We start from the raw sequence: 14,494 nt of genomic DNA on the forward strand, positions 1-14,494 counted from the left end.
CCTAATTTCATTTACCTTCGCGGTCCTTATGCATAATGTAAGTGAAACGTCTGCAATGATTTGTGTATCACTCATAGCCAAGTAACACGGAATAAGGATAGTGGTCACACAAGTTCCTAACCAACACGAACCGAAGGTATATCGCCTTGCGCAAAGACACTCGGTTCCAAATCCGATAGGAATTACTGCTGCCACCGAGTGAAGGTTCAACTAAACCGATTTCCGAGCGAACAGTGGAAAGGACGTTGCATGCAATCAACATTTGGTGTTGGGTATCTCGCGAAAGACAATTGCTCACGTGAAGCTGCACGTCTTCAGTCGCTCAAATAACACAGAAACTAGGATTTCCTCTGCTTGCGAATGACGGAAGTAAAGCGTCGAAAGCACCAACGGTCAAATGACGTGTTTAATCTGCAATGTATTTCAGGCCGGAGGCGGTTCTGTGAGTTCTTTTTTGAGGTGATTTCCGTACCATGAGCTAGGCCCGCTGACTTAAGTTACCGTAAACATTAACCAGGATATTTATTTCATTGCTGTCGGTGACCAGATGCTGCGCTGTCTTTTACGTCCTCATATTCCCAAGACACTGACAAAATAAGAACAGTTGCGTTCACATGCTGCACGCGTACTTTGCTTGTTTACTGTCTACTCAAGACTGCACCTCTTATGCACCGCTAAATCACCCGATCTCAATCCCACAGGAAATTTTGGGACTATCTGGAACAGCCGGTGACACACAGCAATCAACATCCCCGCACTGTATTAGCTCTGAGGAACCTAATAACTAATAATCAATGACGCTTCTGCTGGATAAAGCAAAGCTGAAAACAACTTGATGTTAGGAAGAACGCCGCTAATGGTTGGTAAAATAGTTGTTTATTGAAACACAACCGGTTTCGCGGCTTAAAGCCGCATCATCAGGTGCAACAACGTTAAAATACCATAGCCATACCGATAGTTCCTAGTCAAAATTTACTATTCAGAGAATATCATCAATACCATGGGGAGCGAAAGGTAAAGAAGACGTGTACCGTTCTTTAAAATTTGCCTGCATCAGTGTGACAGCTGGCAAGGCAGAAGCGGCGCGCACGAACGACAGACTTGATCTTTTATCGTTGTTGCACCTGATGATGAAGCTTTACGACTCGAAACCGGTTGTGTTTTAATAAACAGCAATTTTAACACCTGTCAGCAGAGTTCTTCCTAACATCATTCCTTTCAACAGCTGCGATTGACGTAATACAAAATAGTTACTGAAAAAAACTTGTAGATTTTCTTGCTCGCCGAAGTGAGTTCATTACCAAAGCTAGACGTTGTGGTGCTACACGGTGGTAGCGTCATCTCTCCTGGAGATTAGTAACTTTCAGTCCAATGTGCTTACTTTTCACCCATTTGTCCTTTATTCTTAGTTCACAATTAGTCTTTAGAAATAACCATTTTGCGAGTAAAGCAGATTCTTTAAAGAAATGTACATTAACAGCTTCATTTTTATCATTTGTCATTTCATCAAGATTATGTACGACAATTCTTGCTCAAATAAAGAGTGACCTTCGTATCTTGAAGAAAACTTAAACCTTATACGTACATAAAAATATTTAAATGGGCAAGTATTACAGTCTTTTGGCATGTTGTCAAAGTTTGTCGGAAGGATTCTTTGAGATGACGTATGTTTTTTACAGGATTCTAATTTGTCTCAACGATTAGTAAAATATTTTCAAGAAAAGGAATAGCTTTGGTGGTGAATAAGATGAAACAAAAGAGCTTCTTTTAACTTATTGGCTTTCGGTTGATGCTTATTCACCCATCTCAATGGAGAGACGATACGACAGTGTATTGGAGACGATCTTTTTGTCAGGTACGACGGTACGAACTTAAGGACGACGCAACACCCAGTCCCGGAGAGGAAACATCTCTGACCCGTCTGGGAATCAAACCTGGGCCCCCTTGGTTAGCAATTGCCGCTCCGATGCCGCAGCTACCGAGGCGACAACAAAAGAGGTAGTAAAGGGAACCAACATGCACTATGCACTGCAGGACGCTGTGGAGCAGCGTCCGGCGGTGGGAACGATCGCTTTGTGTCGCAGAGCGTACAGCATTCACTACAAACAGCGTAGACGCTTTAACGCTTGACAGGATTTGCTCGGTTTCACCACCCGCGTGCATACAAAGAACATTCTATTTCACAAAGTCTGTGGAAGTGCTGTACTAGTTTTGTAGTCGCTTTGTTGCCGGAAAGCGCTCTCCGAAATTTGTTGAACCTACACTATGTGATCAAAAGTATCCGGACACCTCCAAAAACATACTTCATATTAGGTGCATTGTGCTGCCACCTACTGCCAGGTACTCCGTATCAGCGACCTCAGTAGACACTACACATCGTGAGAGAGCAGAATGGGGCGCTCCGCGGAACTCAAGGACATCGAACGTGGTCAGGTGACCGGGTGTCACGTGTGTCATACGTCTGCACGCGAGATTTCCACACTCCTAAACATCCCTAGGTTCACTGTTTCCGATGTGATAGTGAAATGGAAACGTGAAGGGACACGTACAACGCAAAAGCGTATAGGCCGACCTCGTACGTTGGCTGACAGACATCACCGACAGTGGAAGAGGGTCGGAATGTGTAATAGGCAGACATCTATCCAGACTATCACACAGGAGTTCCAAACTGAATCAGGATCCACTACAAGTACTATGACAGGAGGAAGGCGACAAAAATTGCATTTCATGGTCGAGCGGCTGCTGATAAGCCACACATCACACCGGTAAATGCCAAACGACGCCTCGCTTGGTGTAAGAAGCGTAAACATTGGACGATTGAACAGTGGAAAAACGTTGCGTGGAGTGACGAATCACGATACACAATGTGGCGATCCGATGGCAGGATGTGGGTATGGCGAATGCCCGGTGAACGTCATCTGCTAGCGTGTGTAGGGCCAACAGTAAAATTCGGAGGCGGTGGTGTTATGGTATTGTCGTGTTTTTCAAGGAGGGGGTTACGCCCCTTTTTTTGCGTAGCACTATCACAGCACAGGCCTACATTGATGTTTTAAGCACCTTCTTGCTTCCCACTGTTGAAGAGCAATTTTGGGATAGCGATTGCATCTTTCAACACGATCGAGCACCTGTTCATAACGCACGGCCAGTGGTGGAGTGGTTGCACGACGATAACATCTCTGTAATGGGCTGACCTGCACAGAGTCCTGACCTGAATCCTATAGAACACCTTTGGGATGTTTTGGAACGCCAGCTTGGTGCCAGGCCTCATCGACCGACATCGATACCTCTCCTTAATGTAGCAGTCCATGAAGAATGAGCTGCCATTCCCCAAGAAACCTTCCAGCACCTGATTGAACGTATGCCTGAGAGAGTGGAAGCTGTCATCAAGACTAAGGGTAGGCCAACACCATATTGAATTCCAGCATTAGCTATGGAGGGCGCCACGAACTTGTAAGCCATTTTCAGCCAAGTGTCCGGATACTTTTGATCACATAGTGTAGATTACAGATCCTTCTCAAAACCACACTGACAATAAATGAGCTTTTAAAATAGTCATAGTACTGAAATAAGGATTTAGCTTTGATGTACGCTTAGTAATTGTAACAATTTTGCTTTGAGAGGAAATGGAGGAATTATGCTATACATTTTGTTATTGTAATGATAAGTGGTTTTTAACAGCATCAACACATTCCGAAAAGGAGAGTACAGTATCATGATATCAGTATTTCCAGTGAAACGTTTTGCTAAAATATGGGAGAGGTGTGAATTACGATAATTTTAATAAAAATCCTTGTTCAACTTTCCTCCTCACTTCAGGTATTGTGTGGTTTCCTTATACAATGTCAGGCAATGTTCTCTACATTTTCTATCCTTTGAGATTGGAAGTGGCGAGTTGTTTTTAGTCAGGAATGCCTTTAAGGCGACAGAGACGCCATAATCAACATCTCGTAATATGATTACGAGAAGTTGGCTGTTCCTTCCGCGATACTGCAGAAACATGGCAGGAATGTAGCCACTGTACACCATTGCTCGACTGCTGGCATCGGTGGTCACAAGACTGCACGGTCGCAAGACGACCGGGAATCCGGGAAGCCACGTGGCACTACCGAGAGGGAAGACCACACCACCGTGTTCGGCGTATGATTCTGGTTCATCGTACTACATCTGCAGCAGCAATATGAGCCGCACTTGGCACCACAGTGACATAAAGAACTGTTACAAACTGGTCACTTCAAGGACACCTCCGAACTAGACGCCCTGTAGCGTGCATTCCGACGACCCAAACCACTGCCAGTTGCCGCTTCAATGGTGTCACGTGAGAGCTCATTGGAGGGCAGGGTGGAGATCTGTTGTGTTTTCTGATGAAACCTGGTTCTGCCTAGGTACCCCTGATGGCCGTGTGCTGGTTAGAATGAGGCCAGTTGAGGGCCTGCTATCTACCTGCCTGAGTGCTAGACACACTGGATCCATACCTGGAATTATGGTCTGAGGTGTGTTTTCGTGTGACAGCAGGAGCACTCTCGTGATTATCCTACACACCCCGACCGCAAATTTGTGCGTCAGTCATGTGATGTGTCCTGCTGTTCTGCCATTCATTAACAACATTCAGGAGGGTGTTTCCGCTGTTGTAACACAACAATCTCTACAGAGTGTTGACATGTTGCCTTGGCCTACTCGATCACCAAATCTGTCTCCAGTGAAGCATGTACCGAACATCATCGGACGACAACTCCAGTGTCATTCACAGCAGCGTTAATCGTCCCTGAACTGAGCGACCAAGTGCGACAGGCATGGAACTCCACTCCACAAACTGACATTCGGCACTTATATAACGCAATGCTGCCTCTTCTGCATGCCTGAATTCAACATTCTGGCGGTTACACCGGTTATTAATGTACAAGCAATTCACATTGGCAATAGCTTATCTCGCGCTTACATTAACCTGTGATCTTGCAATGTTACTCAAGTACGTTACCCAGACCAATATATTCGCGAAATTTCATTGGATTGTATCATTTGTAGGCGCCGCGACGTTTTTCCGTCAGTGTGTAAATATTCCGAGACTGCTCTCAGCACTGGCAGATATCTATGTGCACCGAGTAAAATGCTTTGATGATGATCCCTCACTATACACAGGTGGATGTAGAATGCTGGAGATAAAGGAAACATCGTCTATTCCTCCGTTTTATAAGGCTGTTATTGTTTCGACATGAGTGGCTGTAGTTCCGATTTACGTAAAGCAAAAATAGTATGAAACGATTAACCTTCGTAGTGGAGATGGGAACTACGAATAGCGAATATAAATCTTCTTCGCAGTATATGTTGTAGTCTCCAGTTCATAGACCGATTTGATGCAGTTCCCACTAAAATTTTTCCTAACTCTGTGTACAGCTACTGCAACCCACATCTACACTCCTGGAAATTGAAATAAGAACACCGTGAATTCATTGTCCCAGGAAGGGGAAACTTTATTGACACATTCCTGGGGTCAGATACATCACATGATCACACTGACAGAACCACAGGCACATAGACACAGGCAACAGAGCATGTACAATGTCGGCACTAGTACAGTGTATATCCACCTTTTGCAGCAATGCAGGCTGCTATTCTCCCATGGAGACGATCGTAGAGATGCTGGATGTAGTCCTGTGGAACGGCTTGCCATGCCATTTCCACCTGGCGCCTCAGTTGGACCAGCGTTCGTGCTGGACGTGCAGACCGCGTGAGACGACGCTTCATCCAGTCCCAAACATGCTCAATGGGGGACAGATTCGGAGATCTTGCTGGCCAGGGTAGTTGACTTACACCTTCTAGAGCACGTTGGGTGGCACGGGATACATGCGGACGTGCATTGTCCTGTTGGAACAGCAAGTTCCCTTGCCGGTCTAGGAATGGTAGAACGATGGGTTCGATGACGGTTTGGATGTACCGTGCACTATTCAGTGTCCCCTCGACGATCACCAGTGGTGTACGGCCAGTGTAGGAGATCGCTCCCCACACCATGATGCCGGGTGTTGGCCCTGCGTGCCTCGGTCGTATGCAGTCCTGATTGTGGCGCTCACCTGCACGGCGCCAAACACGCATACGACCATCATTGGCACCAAGGCAGAAGCGACTCTCATCGCTGAAGACGACACGTCTCCATTCGTCCCTCCATTCACGCCTGTCGCGACACCACTGGAGGCGGGCTGCACGATGTTGGGGCGTGAGCGGAAGAGACGGCCTAACGGTGTGCGGGACCGTAGCCCAGCTTCATGGAGACGGTTGCGAATGGTCCTCGCCGATACCCCAGGAGCAACAGTGTCCCTAATTTACTGGGAAGTGGCGGTGCGGTCCCCTACGGCACTGCGTAGGATCCTACGGTCTTGGTGTGGATCCGTGCGTCGCTGCGGTCCGGTCCCAGGTCGACGGGCACGTGCACCTTCCGCCGACCACTGGCGACAACATCGATGTACTGTGGAGACCTCACGCCCCACGTGTTGAGCAATTCGGCGGTACGTCCACCCGGCGTCCCGCATGCCCACTATACGCCCTCGCTCAAAGTCCGTCAACTGCACATACGGTTCACGTCCACGCTGTCGCGGCATGCTACCAGTGTTAAAGACTGCGATGGAGCTCCGTATGCCACGGCAAACTGGCTGACACTGACGGCGGCGGTGCACAAATGCTGCGCAGCTAGCGCCATTCGACGGCCAACACCGCGGTTCCTGGTGTGTCCGCTGTGCCGTGCGTGTGATCATTGCTTGTACAGCCCTCTCGCAGTGTCCGGAGCAAGTATGGTGGGTCTGACACACCGGTGTCAATGTGTTCTTTTTTCCATTTCCAGGAGTGTATTTCCAGCTGTTACAGTAGCCAAGGTTTACTCGTCTTGTGCAATCCCCCATTCGCCCCCCCCCCCCAACACGTACGTACACACACACACACACACACACACACACACACACACACACACACACAATTTTCCCACAATTACCGAATTTTCGCGTTTCCCACAATTACCAAATTTACAGTCCATTGACGCTTGATGATGTGTCATATTAGCCCATTTCGTATTTTAATAAAGTTGTGTAATAAACCTCTTATCTCCTCAACCTTGTGCAAGTCCCTGATTTAACCACACAATCTCTAACATTATTTTCTAATGCCACATTTAAAAAGGTGCCATTCTCTATAAGTCAACAACGCCATACTATTGTTATTGTTTCTCTCTACATTATAGCCCACATTTCACTTCCATATATGGTTACATTGCAGAAACATATTTTCAAAAAATAATTCCAATGACTATGCAACAGGGATGCCTGTCCCTGAGCAATGGCTATGCTTTTGCCTCTGTAATTACTGCAAGGGCTGCTGCCCAAGTTGAGGTGCTTCTGGTAGCCTAGCTTCTTCATATGTGGCCCTCCGAGATGGTTGCATCCTCAGTTCGGCTTGCTGTTGTCCTCCGTCGCCAATGCAAATATTTCAGAGGAAGTCGATTAAGAGCGATGCTTGTGGCTTGTAAGTGCATTCCTAGTGGACCGCCGGCGTATTGCTATAGCTCTTTGGCTCGAGAACAAAAGTAAGAAAATCGGCGGAATGTGACGCGACTTCGTTACGAGACAGAATAACGAGAGGACGTGTAGGAAGTGTATGCAATGAAACAGTCACTGTTAGCCGCCATATTGTTGAATCTGTGTTTTTTGAGATTCACAAGCGACATGTAATGTTAATGTGGAGTCTAGTAATGGTCATAATACAGTCTGTTGCATTTCAAAGGTAACTGCGCGTATTTAATTTTGATCACAGGATTCTGTGATCAACTATTGTGTACTACAAACCTGTATAGGACTTCGAACACATGGTCGACGATGTTTGCTGTAGAACCTGCTTCAATAATACGGTCAAAAGCACAGAGAAAGTTAACTCTGATAAAAGGAACTCATTTCACTCGCAGAAAATTGCTGAATGACCAAATGCGAATGACAGTGTTCCAATTCGAGAAGATCCTATAGAAGTTTTCTTTCTCTTCCATTTCAAGAATTTTACGCATAATCGTCGGAGTCCGCAGCTGCCTCTCCACCACGAGAGTAACTTATCTACGTGTAAGAAACTACATATGCTGTGGGAGAAGTCGACACCGTTTCGGATATTGTCCTTCACAGAGATACAGAGGCACTACAGACACTAGATCAATAACGACGAGTTTAATATTACCAGCTTAAAACATTAACTTCTTGTTTTGAACAGTAATGTTATAGTATTGATGGAAAACACACCAGGTGTACACAGACTTCGCGGGAAATTTAAGCTCAGTTCATGAGAGGAACGTGGATAAAAAGACTAAAAATATTGTCACATCATGAGGACCCGCGCGGGATTAGCTGAGCGGTCTAAGGCGCTGCAGTCATGGGCTGTGCGGCGGAGATTCGAGTCCTCCCTCGGGCATGGGTGTGTGTGTTTGTCCATAGGATAATTTAGGTTAAGTACGAGGTGCATTCAAGTTCTAAGGCCTACGATTTTTTTCCTCCGAACTAGAAAGAGATAGAAACATGCGCATTGTTTTAAAATGAGGCCGCGTTCATTGTCAATAAGTCCCAGGGATGGCAGCACCGTACGGCAGATGGAATTTTACCGCCAGCAGCGAGAATGAGAACTGTTTTAAATACTTAAAATGGCGACGTTTTCCTTACTTGAACAGCGTGCAATCATTCGTTTTCTGAATTTTCGTAGTGTGAAACCAATTGAAATTCATCGACAGTTGAAGGAGACATGTGGTGATGGAGTTATGGATGTGTCGAAAGTGCGTTCGTGGGTGCGACAGTTTAATGAAGGCAGAACATCGTGTGACAACAAACCGAAAGAACCTCGGGCTCGCACAAGCCGATCTGACGACGTGATCGAGAAAGTGGAGAGAATTGTTTTGGGGGATCGCCGAATGACTGTGGAACAGATCGCCTCCAGAGTTGGCATTTCTGTGGGTTCTGTGCACACAATCCTGCATGACGACCTGAAAATGCGAAAAGTGTCATCCAGGTGGGTGCCACGAATGCTGACGGACGACCACATGACTGCCCGTGTGGCATGTTGCCAAGCAATGTTGATGCGCAACGACAGCATGAATGGGACTTCCTTTCCGTCGGTTGTGACAATGGATGAGACGTGGATGCCATTTTTCAATCCAGAAACAAAGCGCCAGTCAGCTCAATGGAAGCACACAGATTCACCGCCACCAAAAAAATTTCGGGTAACCGCCAGTGCTGAAAAAATGATGGTGTCCATGTTCTTGGACAGCGAGGGCGTAATCCTTACCCATTGCGTTCCAAAGGGCACTACGGTAACAGGTGCATCCTACGAAAATGTTTTGAAGAACAAATTCCTTCCTGCACTGCAAAAAAAAACGTCCGGGAAGGGCTGCGCGTGTGGTGTTTCACCAAGACAACGCACCCGCACATCGAGATAACGTTACGCAACAGTTTCTTCGTGACAACAACTTTGAAGTGATTCTTCATGCTCCCTACTCACCTCGCTCCTAGTGACTTTTGGCTTTTTCCAACAATGAAAGACACTCTCCGTGGCCGCACATTCACCAGCTGTGCTGCTATTGCCTCAGCGATTTTCCAATGGTCAAAACAGACTCCTAAAGAAGCCTTCGCCGCTGCCATGGAATCGTGGTGTCAGCGTTGTGAAAAATGTGTACGTCTGCAGGGCGATTACGTCGAGAAGTAACGCCAGTGTCATCGATTTCGGGTGAGTAGTTAATTAGAAAAAAAATCGGAGGCCTTGGAACTTGAATGCACCTCGTAATGTGTAAGCTTAGGGACTGACGACCTTAGCAGTTAAGTCCCATAAGATTTCTCACACATTTGAACATTTGAACATCATGAGGAGTAAATGAACAACATATCAATTCGTTCATTCACTCCCACCTTAATCGCACTGACCCACACAATCACACCATAACATATTTCGGAAGAGAACAGAGAAACTGTGAAAGGTGATCTACTTGGGCCGGCCGGTGTGGCCGGCGGTTCTAGGCGCTTAAGTCGGGAACCGGGCGACCGCTACGGTCGCAGGTTCGAATCCTACCTCGGGCATGGATGTGTGTGATGTCCTTCGGTTAGTTAGGTTTAAGTAGTTCTAGGGGAGTGATGACCTCAGATGTTAAGTCCCATAGTGCTCAGAGTCATTTTGATCATTTGATCTACTTGGAATTAAAACATAAAGAAAACGACAGAACAGCTAAAATAACAGCTCAGGTAAATGTGACTGGCTGACCACATGCAAAATGCAGTGTGAGTCAGTCTGTAAAATTCCTTAAAGGACCTAGAACTGAAAGTAAAAAAAGAAATACGAGAGAAGCGCTAAAATAGCATCGTGGCAAATGTATCTGGCTGACCACTTACATAACTCATTAGTGAGTCACCCCATTAACACATTAAGGACATCTCCCTAAAATTTTAGGAAAGAAGCTGGATGTATCACGAGAAGGTAAAATTCTAACCACATTCGTTTGAATATCTCTTAAAATAGTGCCGTATTATTGGGCGTACTGTCTGTCCTCTTAGCTGAGCGGTCATGGCATCTGACTACCATGCAGTAGGCCCAGGTTCGATTCCCGGCTGGGTCGGAGAAATTCTCTGTTCGAGGACTGGGTGTTGTGTTGCCCTCATCATCATTTCTTCATCACCGACAGGCAATCGCCCAATGTGACATTAACTGAAAAGACTTGCTCCTCAGCGGACGCACTTCCCGAGGAAGGGACTCCCAGTCAATGCCACACGGTCATTTCATTGGTCGTACTGACAGTTACGTTTTAATACGATTGTTTGAACAGTCGCTAACTGCAGCGTACAAGTTACGCGAGATACGCGTTTGTGGGACGGCTTAGGCTGTCAATGCCCCCTCCATATCTCGTTCACAACGGAGCCCTGACCACTACCGCACCGTCTGTGCAAGTATGGGTCAAGTTATTCTGAGCACTCACTACCTCTGTCCACCACATACCATTTGAATGGTACGAGTGCTTCATAAACCACGTGAGTCAATGAGTCTCGTCAATTGACAAGGCACCTTTCAGACAGATGGTATAGAACTATTCTACACTCCTGGAAATGGAAAAAAGAACACATTGACACCGGTGTGTCAGACCCACCATACTTGCTCCGGACACTGCGAGAGGGCTGTACAAGCAATGATCACATGCACGGCACAGCGGACACACCAGGAACCGCGGTGTTGGCCGTCGAATGGCGCTAGCTGCGCAACATTTGTGCACCGCCGCCGTCAGTGTCAGCCAGTTTGCCGTGGCATACGGAGCTCCATCGCAGTCTTTTAACACTGGTAGCATGCCGCGACAGCGTGGACGTGAACCGTATGTGCAGTTGACGGACTTTGAGCGAGGGCGTATAGTGGGCATGCGGGAGGCCGGGTGGACGTACCGCCGAATTGCTCAACACGTGGGGCGTGAGGTCTCCACAGTACATCGATGTTGTCGCCAGTGGTCAGCGGAAGGTGCACGTGCCCATCGACCTGGGACCGGACCGCAGTGACGCACGGATGCACGCCAAGACTGTAGGAGCCTACGCAGTGCCGTAGGGGACCGCACCGCCACTTCCCAGCAAATTAGGGACACTGTTGCTCCTGGGGTATCGGCGAGGACCATTCGCAACCGTCTCCATGAAGCTGGGCTACGGTCCCGCACACCGTTAGGCCGTCTTCCGCTCACGCCCCAACATCGTGCAGCCCGCCTCCAGTGGTGTCGCAACAGGCGTGAATGGAGGGACGAATGGAGACGTGTCGTCTTCAGCGATGAGAGTCGCTTCTGCCTTGGTGCCAATGATGGTCGTATGCGTGTTTGGCGCCGTGCAGGTGAGTGCCACAATCAGGACTGCATACGACCGAGGCACACAGGGCCAACACCCGGCATCATGGTGTGGGGAGCGATCTCCTACACTGGCCGTACACCACTAGTGATCGTCGAGGGGACACTGAATAGTGCACGGTACATCCAAACCGTCATCGAACCCATCGTTCTACCATTCCTAGACCGGCAAGGGAACTTGCTGTTCCAACAGGACAATGCACGTCCGCATGTATCCCGTGCCACCCAACGTGCTCTACAAGGTGTAAGTCAAGTACCTTGGCCAGCAAGATCTCCGAATCTGTCCCCCATTGAGGATGTTCGGGACTGGATGAAGCGTCGTCTCACGCGGTCTGCACGTCCAGCACGAACGCTGGTCCAACTGAGGCGCCAGGTGGAAATGGCATGGCAAGCTGTTCCACAGGACTACATCCAGCATCTCTACGATCGTCTCCATGGGAGAATAGCAGCCTGCATTGCTGCGAAAGGTGGATATACACTGTACTAGTGCCGACATTGTGCATGCTCTGTTGCCTGTGTCTATGTGCCTGTGGTTCTGTCAGTGTGATCATGTGATGTATCTGACCCCAGGAATGTGTCAATAAAGTTTCCCCTTCCTAGGACAATGAATTCACGGTGTTCTTATTTCAATTTCCAGGAGTGTATATGGGGCATTTATGTGGAGTGAAAATTGCCCTTGGACCTATCGCCATCGTCTCTCATTGGCAAGCGGCGCACAATCTCGTTGTCATATGATGTGCATTCGTCTATTAACTTGAAGAAGCCAGTTTTACCACTACATCTAACTGGCACCTTCAACATGATGCTGTATCACCCAACCTTCCCAAATTAGACAAACACTCCACAGAGAGAGATAGTGTCATAGTCGTCCTATCTCACTCCAGACGCACTGAGCACGTCTTGCAAGCCGTCGAACGAGATCAGCACTCTTTGTATTCAGCTACGACCAAGGTTAGTGAGTTAAGAGTGATAGACGAGTGGCCACGAATCTGGAAGGCTCTCCTAGAGTCGAAAATGGTTCAAATGGCTCTGAGCACTATGGGACTTAACTTCTGAGACCATCAGTCCCCTATAACTTAGAACTACTTAAACCTAACTAACCTAAGGACATCACACACATTCGTGCCCGAGGCAGGATTCGAACCTGCGGCCGTAGCGGTTGCGCGGTTCCAGACTGCAGCGCCTAGAACAGCTCGTCCACCCCGGCTGGCCCTCCTAGAGTCGCATCGACGATATATCGACGCCACTATCAGGGCGAGATGGGGTGTTCCATACTACTAGGAATATGTCTGTAACTCGTTGGTTCAGTCATCATAATCTTCCCCATTTTCGTGAAGAGAAGATAGCTGATCCGTAGAGAATAATGCCGAACAGTGTAGCTGAGGATATATACAATGCACAACAGAATTAAAGGACCACTTTTTCCAAACCCCGCAATTCCGACCCATTGCTACACTTTAATCTGAAATTTAGCTCAAAGATGCCTGAAACCTTCCCCTGTCATGGTGTAAAAGCATGGCGCCCTGTGACGTCACCCTCAGGGTCGGCGACCCTCCAAACAGCGAGTGTCGATACATGTAAAACACGTTCACAGCTCAGAAGGTCATGTGCGCTTAAGGCGGGTTAATGATGTCACAATAGCACAAAATTTCACCAAAATTCTGCCCAACGGCACTGTGGAATTTCACCCAATCGGAAGGCCGTCACAGCCCGTCTTACACACATTTCACCACATCGTTTGACGCCTCTGTGATGGTGGTGAGAAACGCGACGCACAACATTGAACTCAAGCAGTTTCCTTACGGGTGGCCGAGGAGAACATTTCAGACAGACCGCCACTCATAATCGGCAGAAAAATGTCGCAGCGGGTGGCGTAAAGGCCGTCTATGAAACCACCTCTTTCCCTGAGACGTTGATTCACTTACATTTCGCGATTAAAAAACGACAAAAATGTCGCAGGGGGTGGCGTAAAGGCTGTCTATCAAACCACCCCTTTCCCTGTGACGTTGAGTTTCGCGATCGAAAACGACAACAGGAAGACGTTCTTCACAACGTTTGGCGCTACTGTCACCCTCTGGGTTTCAACCCGTCTCCAAGGAAATTGCGGGAATGCATCCCCATTGAATGTGATCGCACCCCTTTGCGGCGCAGCTCGGCTGTAGTTCTTGCTCTCGTGTATAGGATGGAACCATTAGGGACACTTCAAAACTATTCGACGAAATCCGGACGTAATCCGAAGCAGCAAGGGTGCTTACGCTTTTTCAACCCTCCTGTTTTCCGCTCTCCTGTGGCGTGATCACATGTGGTTAGAACATTAACATGTGCGTGCATAAAACGGCAAAGGATCCCTCTGAACACACCCCCGCAGTTCAAGAACATCCCCGATACAACCCACGCACCTTTGTTGAGCATGTTACAAATGTACCTGTCAGAAACGTTGACACCAATTGAGCCTGGCGGCAGCTCTATCGCCTGAAGTTAGGCAAACCTAACACAAGGGCTGTAGAAAGAGTTGCCTAACTCTCAGGCGCTGGAGTAGCCGCCGGGATGCTCTGGTGTCGAAATTTCTGAATGTATATTTGTAACGTGGTCAACAAAGGTTCGTGGGTCCTACCGAGACTGTTACGG

The 14,494-nt window shown here is 47.8% G+C and overlaps 1 protein-coding gene across 1 annotated transcript in view; it reads left to right on the plus strand.

Moving 5' to 3' along the window:
• Positions 1–14,494, plus strand: part of LOC126456274 (G-protein coupled receptor GRL101-like) — a 490,877-nt gene that overhangs the window by 89,422 nt on the left and 386,961 nt on the right. The gene's annotated exons all lie outside the window — the stretch shown is intronic.

The sequence above is a fragment of the Schistocerca serialis genome, chromosome 2 (assembly GCF_023864345.2).
Source record: "Schistocerca serialis cubense isolate TAMUIC-IGC-003099 chromosome 2, iqSchSeri2.2, whole genome shotgun sequence".
In the NCBI taxonomy this organism is placed as follows: Eukaryota; Metazoa; Arthropoda; class Insecta; order Orthoptera; family Acrididae; genus Schistocerca; species Schistocerca serialis.